The sequence below is a fragment of the Lynx canadensis genome, chromosome F2 (genome assembly GCF_007474595.2).
Source record: "Lynx canadensis isolate LIC74 chromosome F2, mLynCan4.pri.v2, whole genome shotgun sequence".
In the NCBI taxonomy this organism is placed as follows: Eukaryota; Metazoa; Chordata; class Mammalia; order Carnivora; family Felidae; genus Lynx; species Lynx canadensis.
In genome coordinates, this window is record NC_044320.2 from 71,410,538 (window position 1) to 71,421,526 (window position 10,989).

Genomic DNA, 10,989 nt, shown 5'->3' on the forward strand with positions numbered 1-10,989 from the left:
AATTTCTATTTGACAAAATCATGACGATTTCCTACCGCTCTTTGTTATCTTTATCACGCAGGTGTGGTTTCATTTAAGAATTTCAATATATTGATGAAAGTAAAATATTAAAGAGCAGTAGTAGCATTTTTAATTACCTTCCCAGCTCCTAACTACCTCCGTGATCAGCTATGGAATTCTGCCGTAATTGCAGCCCGACCTGAATGATACCCAAACTGAAATACAACATCACATCTTCATATTTTTATAGAACAATTAAGCGATCGTTACTCCCAACTTCTTTTATACTCCAACATCATCCATCATCCTTGAGTATCAAAGGTTTTCTTTTAGAAGCAATACAAAATAACGAAGTTTTCTAGAAAAACAAAAGGAAAATTTTATCTCCCAAACTAATAAAGCTATATGGCTTCATAGGAAGTACTGATAAGATACACAGTACTACTAAATTCTGAACTGCTAGTGACATGGAAACATAGCTCTTCAGAAAGATACACAAACGTGTCCGTACGAATGGACAAGACAATGAAGAGTCACCCAGGGCCCACGTGTTCCTGACACGTCTCCACATCACCCCAAATGTCCCTTCTCCGTCTTTTTCTAGCGAATTTGGTGAGCTTCGTGACCTAGATCTATTTAAGTGCTTGTTTGTTTACATCCAGAAAACGGCTGAATACTGAAAGGGAATCACTTTGTTACAAAGCTGAAGTTTTAAGGGCCATTGTTTGTAGTCACACATTTTGCTCAGCCCTGACTAAGCATTTTTATTCTTGCAATGCCTTATTTATAGATAAGACGGCCACGGCATCTGCTATCAAATCCGAAAGGCCAAATATGGACAATAAATGATGAAAGATAATGGCTCCCTCCAAAGTTAATCTTAAAAGTTAAACGTGAGTGTTTGGTTACCTAAAGAAGTCTCTCCTACTGGAGGGGAAACTCTCTGAGGGGAAGCATCGCCTCTCATGTGTTGTTTACACTCTGAAACGTCTACCAATGATCACTGAATCAACAGTAAATAATGGATGGTGACTTTATAGCAAGCAAACTTTCTCAAGCACAGGGAAGAAAATGTTGTAAGCCTAGGTCTGAAACAACTACTCTACACTTCGCACTTAGATTACTCCGTGGGTCACACAGAGCTCCTACACTGAAGCACTCAGACCGTGTTCTCTCATAGATGAAAGTACTCTTTTTGCTAAATTGACCTCACTGCTTAAACACCATACTATTCCTATAAATATCACATTATTGACTGTGTTTGTATGAGAAAAAAAGTTGTAATATCTCTTTGATACGTTATCATAAAGGTACCCCTTGTGCTATTCGTTTTACCTCAATAAAAGACTCTCATGAAAAAAGTTTTGGAAATTGTCCCGTAAGTTGAACTGATTGAAAACTAAACCAAGTACAGGTGAATCTACAAAAGTTCTATTCTAAAACTAAGTTACTGGGTGTGTTATTTTGAACTTGACTTCTATATTTAAACTTGGGGAAAAGACATCATTATTTTGTCCTCAAAAGAGGAAAATAATGTTTGAGTTTTTAAACCATCACCATCATGTGTGCACAACCTGTATCATTTCTCTACCCTGACTTCCATGTCAAGAAAAAGAAGCCATTTTTTAAGTTAAATTAGAAATACTCCTGTTGATTAAACCAACGTAACTAGAGTCTGGAATTCACATACCAGTCTATACTATTATTCCTTTCTTACCTAAAAATTCATTTGAATCTTGAAAACCCCAGAAAAAAAAAAATTCCTCAGGCTTCAATTTACTGGCTTGCACAGAGGGAGGAAAAAAAAAATAGAATATATCAAGAGAATATAAATGATAAAATACATAGTGCTGGAAAATAATTCTTAAGTGTCACCGTGAGGAAATTCACCTGTTACAAGCCTCACAAGAATCCACTATTCCCTCATCCAGGACACTAAAAACGGGAGAATGCCATATTCCCACTATTTGGCAAAATAAGAAAATTTAGTTCCTAAAATCTATCGCCAAGTCCCTATCCATTTCCAAATTCTGTTTACTTTGTAACTTTTTTCTACAGTACAGATTTTCCAGGGAAAATAAACTTTTCGTGAGCAAATCTGAAAGACATAAAATGTCTCCTACTTATTATTACCTAGAAAGGCAAAACGAGTACTGCTCCGTGCCCCAAGCATCTAGCTTTCAGCCTCTTTATTATCATTGTCAATGAATGGGCCCCAGTCAAATGAAAGCTGCCATTTTAGGGTAAAGACTGGAGGGCTTCTGTTGTGCAACAGCAAGACAAAAACACTCCGCGACAGATGTACTCTGGGGGCTGGGAGACGGATTCAACTTCATAAAATCACTGCTCAAGTTATTTCTGAAATAAGAATTACCTAGTACTCACACATTACTACAATCTAAATAGAATTATAACTGGGATAAATCAGGTTCCCATGCTGCTAAGGTCGTACTCACTAAGATTTGTTTGTCATCGTTAGAATGGATCTGTAAGGAAATAAAGAGAACTATTTTTTTTTTTCCTATCTGATTATTACGGATAGTGAGAACTCCCCCCTCTCCTTATTGGGAGAGAATTGGGGGGAAATACACTCCACCTCTTTGAAAGGTATTGCCCACTGCGAAGACGGCTTAAATTAATATTTTTAGAAAATAAAAATCTGGGCCTTCACACAAATCCTTTAAAAATAAATTAAAATGTTTCACGTACCCCAGAAATCAGGCCCAGAGGATGGGCCGATTTCAAGATAAGTTATTTAAATCGATTGCTAGATAATATACAATGGGAAACTAGAAAGTATACTTAGCGAGTGGAGACCTGGATAGTGTATCTAATTCTAGCAATTCAAAAGGAAACTCTCCATGTGGGTTGCTACTTTTCTTTTGTCCATTGTCTGTTCAGAAGAGGGGGAAAAAAAACTAGTTTAAAATCGAGGCGTGAACAGTCTCTAAAAGTGACCTCCGGGAAAACCGTCCGACCCATAGCAGGAGCACTCCCCGCGCCGCCCGCTCTACGGGGGCGCTCACAAAGCGGGCGGCCGGCCGGGAGTTTGGGGTGCGCTCCCACGGCGCGGGGCTCCTCGAGGCAGAGCCATCCGGAGAAAGGCGGCTCGGTAATGATGGCTGCTCGGGGCCGGCGGCTCCTTCCCCGGAGCCTCCCGACCCCCCCCCACCCCCCCGCCCGGGATCCGCCGCCCTCCCCACCCCACCCCCCCACCCCCGAGCGGCGCTCGCGCGGACGCGGCTGCCCTGCACCGCAGCCCACCGGGTGCCCGCGCCCCTGCACCCCCGGTGAGCCCAGTCCCCGGTGCGAACCAAACAAACAACGCGTCCCCCGCCGCCCTCCTTCCTCTCCCCGCTGACCGCTTGGCCTCCAGCCACCTCGGCCGTTCACGCTCCGAATCGCGGATCTCTGCGGGGGCAGAGCGCACCCGGGCCACCGCGGGGGCCACCTGGTGAACCCCCCCCCCCCACGGCGCTGACCCCCGGCGGGGTCGGGGGGTGGGGAAGCCGAGTTGCCCTAGGGGGGTTAAAGTCGCTATTATGCAGTCGCCGCCGCCGGCCCGGCCAGCTCGGCAAGGTGGGGTCCCCTCCTCGCCGCGCCTCCCCGCGCTCGCCCCGGCCCCGCTCCCTTTCTTCTCCTCCTCGAGCACTTGGGAGCCGCCGGGGAGCCCCGGGAGCCCCCAGCTCCGGGCTCGCAACTCCGCGCCCGCGGCCGGCACCGGCTGGGGTCCCGACGCCCCCAGCGCCGCGTGTTCGCGCCGCCCCCGCCCCACGCGGCGCCCCGCGCACTTTCCCCGCCGCCGACCCACCTCGCCCGGTGGCCGTCCCCGCGCGGGCCGGCGCCGCCGCGCCAGGAGGGACGCACTTTGTTCGCGCCGGTGCGGCCGCCGCTCCCGGCGAGCGCGGCGTGGTCGGTCCGGAGCGGGGGGCGGGGGCGGGAGGCGGGGGTCGCCGCCGTCCCCGAGCCGCCGCCGCCGCTCAGCCGCCCCGCGCCCGCGCGCCCATCGCCCACTCGCACTTGAGTTGGAGCCCAACTTTTCCTCCTTCCTTTTTCTTTCGAATGGAGCCGGCAACTCGTGCTCGGCGCCGGCGGGAGGAAACGCGCTCGCGCTCCCCCGCGCGCAGACACGCTCCCTCCTGTCCCCCGTCCCCCCCCCACGCCGGCAGCACAACAAAAAGCCATTTACATGCGAGGAAGTGACCCTCGGCCGGACCGCGCGCCCCCGCCGCCGCCGGCCCCGCGGACGCAGGCAAAAGTTGGGGCGCCGGGCGGCGCTCGGGGCGCGGGTTCGGGCCCCGCGGGCGGCGACGCCGGCGACACGGCTCGGGCGGCGCTGCGCTCCAGCGCCGGCCCCGGCCCCCGCCCGCCCTCGCCCCTCGCCCCGCACACGCCCAACTCCTCGCTCCCAACTCCTCGCGCGGCCCCGGCCCCGGCCCGGAGCGATTTCCTGCCGCCGCCGCCCCTCCCGGAGGCGCCCGGCGAACTCTCGCGCTCACCGGGTCGGTCGGTAGGGCTCCTCCGCTGCCCTGTGCCGAGGGGAAAACAAAACGCAGAGCGGGCTCCGGAGTTGGCTCGGCGGCCGCGGCCAGGGGGCTAATCCACGGGCGCGGAGTTGGCCAGGGGCGAACGGGGCTCTGGCGAGTTTCAGGGTCTCCGGGTCCCCGGGCCGCCTCTTCAGCGGCGCTCCTTTGTGTAATTTCACTCGATTCAAGTTTAATCCGATAGTTCCCGAGCACGAGCGCGTCCGCACTACCACGGCTCAACCCCCGCGCCGCCGCCGCCGCCGCCGCCGCCGCCGCCGCCGCCGCCACCGCTGCCGCCGCCGCCGCCGCCGCCGCCGCGGCCCCAGCACGCCAGCGCCTGCGCGCGCCCGGCACGCCGCGCGCGCCCGAGGCCGCGGGGCCGCGCGCGCCCGCCGCCGGCTCCCTCAGCGCCGCGCCCGCGCGCCGCCACCTGACGTCAGGCGCGCCTGGCATAATTTATGCAAGAATTCGGCCGGGGTGGCGGAGGCCGAGGGAGAGGCCGAGAGAAAGGGGGCGGCGCGGGGCTGCGGGGCCGCGGGCTGCGGAGGGCGGGCCGGGCGCCACTTCCCGTCCCCGGGCGGGCGCCGGCGCTGCGGGCGGTTCTCCCCGCCGGCCGGTGCGCGACCGCCGCGCAGCCTCTCCGGCCGGGCTGCTCCGAGCGCTTGGCCGCCGCGCGGCAGCGCCCCGGGCGCGGGCTGGAGAGGGTGCCACGTTTCCCCGCGCGGCACCTTCCCGGAGTCAGGGTGCGCCGCCCCGGGGCAGGAAGCGGCGGCCGGGAGCCAGCAGCGGTCCTCCTGGCCACAGCGAGGGGTTTCCAACGCTACGCGGACGGCGGCGGCTCGAGGGGTTTGGACGTCTCTTCTGTAATTATTCTTCAACTTGAAATTATTTTCCCACATGCAGTTATTTAGAATGGACACTTAGCATTTCATCTAGATGTCTCCTGCCTCTCCACATTGCTCTTCCTACGTCCTCGTTGACAGGACAGCCGGATCCACTACTAAATCAAAAAGTTTAACTAGATGGCGTTGATTTTGTTGAATCTGTTACCATGCCAAAAAGGGGGGAGAGAGCGCAATGGTTATGAAACAAAGAAATAGGTTGTGTGCCCATTATTAAACGTGTCAGGACTAGAGTGTTTCAATCATTCTTTGGAAAAAAAAAAAAAAAAAAAAAAAAAAAATGGCACTTTTATATGATCTCCTAACCTTGAATGTCCACACCTATTCTTTTCTCCTCCCGGTACGAAATGAATAGTGAACCTGGAGAAAATTTGCTTTTACTAATTTTCCTTTTGGGAGATAAATCGACAAACGTTTACTAAGCACTTTCTGTGTGCAGATTACTGAGCAATTACAATTCTTTTAAACTCTCTACAGTTGTACACTTTAAGATGACTGTATTAGGTTAAAGATTACATTTATTTTTTAACCAAGGAAGGAACTTATATCAACCAAAGATACTCCTAAAATAAATACAGAGTACAGCAACATGCTATTATTGGACTCCAGAATAAACTGCGAAAATTGCAAAACTATGCAAAATATACTTTCTCCTCATTCACCACCTGTAGTGCCAAGACTAATCACAATATTTCCAGCTGAACAAAAGATTAATCAAAACCATTTTGCTATGTAACAACTAGAACTCTTCAATAACTAAATTTGATTATACTAGAATTACCCCCTAAAACATTTTTCTAATATTAGTAATTATTGTCTAAAGATGTGTTACATTATACTGTCATTTATTGAAATGCATTGGTTTTGGCTTTGTCAATTATTTGAGTGGTGTTTTAACAGAGCTAAATGTTTCAAGGGATTTACAGATAAACAGCAGAAAAAAAGATTCACACTACAGAAAATTCTGACATGAAAAAATTGGAAAACACTAAAATCAACTTCTACCTGTTTTATAGCCCCATATCATAAACCAAGAATCAGAATTCTGAGATTAGGTTTACATTTTCATTAAGTTAATATCTCTCAAAGCATATGGGGGCTGCTTTTGGTGGATGTGTGTGAAGAGAAAGGTTAAATACAGGATACAATGTCTACAAAGAAATCACCAGTACCTTGCTGTATCAGAGGACATAAAAGTGACATAAAAAGAACTATTTCCTATCCTTTACAATATACCCCAGCCCATTATCAGATGTGCATATGTTTCAAGGGTAATTATGGGGGGGGGGGGGCATCTGCATATAGTGAAAGTATATTAGTTAACCTTTAATCAGCAAATAGTATTAAGTGACTATGAGGAGGTCCGCTTGTGCCCTTGTGTATTTAACTAGACAGGTAGGACACTTTTCTTGAAACATGAGAAATGGTAAAATAGTACAGCCCACGCAGAGTAGAAACAACACAGTCGTACTGCCCCTCCCTGACTTTTTCTCCCTCCTGATCCCAACCACCGTTCTGACAGCCATGATGGAGAAGACTCCAAGCTTTTAGGAGTTGCACGGAGGAGGGGGGTGGGGGTAGGGGTGGGGGGTGGGCAGAGCTTCAGGGGCCTGGAAAAGCAGAAAGCCTCAGGGGCAAACTCTAGCCAGCTCTGGCCTACTGAGGTCTTCACTTTCACCCAACCTCATTAGCCTCGGTTGTTTTCTCTCCATTTGCTTCACTATTGAAGTTTTCCCATTGAGAATAATTTGAATTCACAAGCTTTCCCTTTAAGTATGCGAATACCTTAGGGAGAGATAAGGGACTCCTGGTCACTCACAGATGATTGTAAATCAGTTCCGTGGGTCATTTTCTTCCCAACACCTAGTTGAAACTAACAAATTTAGAGATTCGTTTATTCATTCAACATGGAGTGCCTAAGAGGTTCCAGGCATTGTTCTAGACAATGGAGATGCAGCAGCGAATAAAGCCAAAATGCCTGCCTTCTTGAAGTGTACAGTCCAAACGTTTGGTAGTTTTGATTTCGTGGTCAGAGACAATGGTGATTTTGGAGTCTGAGCCCTTGGGGGACAGGGCAGGCCCATGTCCCTTGCAGCTGGAAGGTAATGGAAAGGTACCAGGGACCTGGGAAGCGGACACAAAAGTATGGAGTAGGTGCCAGCAGCAAAAGGCAGTTGAGAAAAATACCAAATACAATTTAACCTGCTACAAAAAGGTTTTCTCAGTCCCTTGAAATGAGTGAAAAGTCTTCCAAGAACTCAAACAAATGCTACATTACTGTTTAGACAAATAGTTGTCTCTGTTTGGGAACATAGCCATAATGTATCAATGTGGAATACTTCATGAGGCCAGGGGGAGAAGGAATGGGGGGGGGGGATAATTTATGCATCCAAAGTAACCGAGGGTGCCTGGCTGGCTTAGTCTGTAGAGCATACCATTTTTTTTCTTGAAAGATATTATTTCAAACTCAAGTATATCAAACTCAAAACCCTGATATCAAGAGTCACCTCCTGCTCTACCGACTGGGCCAGCCAGGCAGCCTGAGCATACTGCTCTTGATCTCAGGGTCATGAGTTCAAGCCCCATGTTGGCTTGCAGAACCTACTTAAAAAATAAAAACCTGAAAATGACCCAAACTTTAGGAATACCTCATATTTATTTTTTCCCCATTTTTTAATGTTTACTTCTGAGAGAGGGGCAGAGAGAGAGGGAGACACAGAATCCGAACTCCGTGCTGTCAGCACAGAGCCCAATGCAGGGCTTGAACTCATGAGCTGTGAGATCATGACCTGAGCCGAAGTCGGACGCCCAAGGGACTGAGCCACGCAGGCATCCCAGGAACGCTTCATATTTAAAAGTAGAGCCCTGGGGCGCCTGGGTGGTTAAGCGCCCGACTTTGGCTCACGTCATGATCTCACAGTTCGTGAGTTCAAGCCCTGCGTCGGGCTCTGTGCTGACAGCTCAGGGCCTGGAGCCTGCTTCCCATTCTGTGTCTCCCTCTCTCTCTGCCCCTTCCCTGCTCATGCTGTGTCTCTCTCCATCTCAAAAATAAATAAACATTTAAAATAAAGAAAGAAAAATAAAACTAGAGCCCTATCTGTTCTTCCAAATGTTATCAACTTTTAAAAAATTACAGATACTACACTAATTCTAGTGTTGAAGACCTACTTTGATGTATCTCGTAATTCATCTTTTGAAAATGTGTTTGGAACCAATTTCCAAGTCACAGAAAACAACTCTCTTTAGGACCACATCTCTTTTTCTCCGCTAAAGCTGTACTATTCTACTTCATCATTTATCAAACGTGCATCCAAATGATTTTGGCAAGCTCCAAACAATACATTTTGCCTTTAAATGATGAAGATTTGCTGCCATTGAAGATATAGAGAGAAATAAAGTACGTATACTTAAAGAGCTATAAATGCTGAAGGCAGCACCAAAAAGGAAAGTCCAAAAAGCATTTCCTGCATCGCTGGAATAACGGCGTCGACCTTCCTCTGTAATTTTTTCATAAGGGAAAGAATGCAGTTGGATTTGTGAGCTCACCCTACGTGTTCTATTCATAATGAAGCGACGTGCTATGAGGTTTTGCTAGTCCCTGCCAAGGTCAAGACGTCAGGTAAAAAGAAAGCCACAAGGGCTACAATTAGGCCACTGTTGGCTCGCAAAGAGCGCATGTTTAGCTAAGGTTCAGCAAACATTTTGTTGAATGCCTACTTTCTTGCAGCAAACATTTATTGAGGGCCTAGCATGTGCCAGGCTGTTGGCATCGGAGGACAAGGCTGGCTCCCTGTCCTCAAGGAGCTCATGGCTCATGCCAGCATAAAGAAAGAAGTGATTTTTGCCACCTGAGACAGCAGAGCATGTTTCCTAGAAGCAGGGAGGCTTGGGCTGGGTCTCGAGTAAGCACAGGAGTTCATCGAAACAAGGAGGGTGGGGGCAGTCCCGACAGACATCCAAGAAGTCCGGCGGTTCTAAAGCCTGGCGAGCGCTCGTCACTGCTAGTGAGCCCACACTGGGTGGAACGTGGGAGGTGAGCCAGTGTTCCTCTTCGGTCTCCTCTGATCCTCCCCGGGTGGGCTGGCTGTCCTGGTGTTCTCCCAAAAGTGCCTATCTGCATCAACACTGGTGGACACCGAATTATAATTAATTGCTGTCCTATTTTGTTATTAGGTTACGAGCTACTTGGGGGCAATGAACATGTCTTATCTTTTAGCATTCATTCCTAGCTGGCGTAGAGCCTTCCGTGTAGAAGACACTCAGTAGGGGCACCTGGGCAGCTCAGTCGGTGAGGTGTCTGACTCTCGATTTCGGCTCAGGTCACGATCTCATGGTTTGTGAGTTCGAGCCCTGCGTCCGGCTTGGGATTCTCTCTCTCTCTCTCTCTCTCTCTCTCTCTCTCTCTCTGTCTCCCCTTCCCCCACTTGTGCTCTCTCTCTCTCAAATAAATGAACTTAAAAAAAAAAGGTGCTTAGAAAATGCTTACATACTTACATAAATGGTGGTGGTGAGGTGGTATGAGACTGGACTGGAGAAGTAGATAGGGCCAAGGAGAGCTCTAGATGTCACCCCCAAAGGGTTTGGAGTAACTGATGAATTCAGCAAGAGAGTAACAAGTCAGATCCTAGAAAGTTCTTGGAAAGATCTCTGCGATATGGTGCAGAATGTGGAAAACTAGACCTGAAGCAGGAAGGCAAGTGAAGTGGGCCCCCTAAGACAAGAACGGGGAAGATATAGAAGCAATTGCCAACTTCTTTGTCTCCTACAGACTCGGGACATTACTCCTCACGTGGTCTGTCATCCCATTGGGAAGACAAGGCAGAACTGAAGAACCACTCCGCCCTGTGGTGGAGGAGGGCAGTGTTCTTAATGGAGGGAGCACTGAAGGCAGGGGGGGGGTACTGCCGCCAATCTGGGAAGAGCCATCTCACCTCTTCTCCCCTCGGTTACCAGCCCACTGAACTTATCCCCGAGCTTATCCCAAGGAATAGGGGGCAATACCTGCAGTCTCTTGTCTCCATTTCCGGGCTAACAAATGGAAATCCTCAGTGCTAACTTAGCCAATTATAATTAGATTCTTTTACAACACATTTAAAGTGGGAAAATATCGTGTCTTATTCAACAGTTATTGAGCACTTCCTGAGCCTCACAACACTGCTGGGTACTACAGAAACAAAACTAAAGCCAACCCCTTCCCTAAAGGAGCTCCCTGAACCTATTGGGCGTGACGCACATTGAAGCATGTCATTACAATTGAAATACGTACAACGTAGAGTGGTAGCTCAGAAGAAGGGACGACTAATTTTGTTTCTGCCCAAATAAGCAGGGGAAGCTTTACAGAGGATGTGACATTTAAGCGGAGTCTTCAAGGACTCTGCAGATGGCAGGGGTGGGGAGGTACACCAGGCAGGAAAACTGTCCGGGACATCCATTGGGCAGATGGCTAGCATCAGCACTGCAAGTAATTTGGCTCAAGTACAGCATAAACAGGGAAAGGACAGGAGATGAGGTTGGAAATATAGGTAGAGCCAGATTGGGGAGGGTTTTGTAGCATATTCAGA

The 10,989-nt window shown here is 49.2% G+C and overlaps 1 protein-coding gene across 2 annotated transcripts in view; it reads right to left on the reverse strand.

Annotated features, from left to right (window-relative positions):
• CHD7 (chromodomain helicase DNA binding protein 7) overlaps positions 1–4,804 on the reverse strand; it is a 172,839-nt gene extending 168,035 nt beyond the window's left edge. The window contains exon 1 of one of the 2 annotated variants that reach the window (XM_030304413.1): positions 4,500–4,791. The gene's annotated coding sequence lies outside the window, so the exon portion shown is untranslated. Of the gene's footprint in view, positions 1–4,499 lie in introns of both variants that reach the window. The other variant, XM_030304414.1, reaches the window with a different exon arrangement.
• Positions 4,805–10,989: the final 6,185 nt, after the last annotated feature.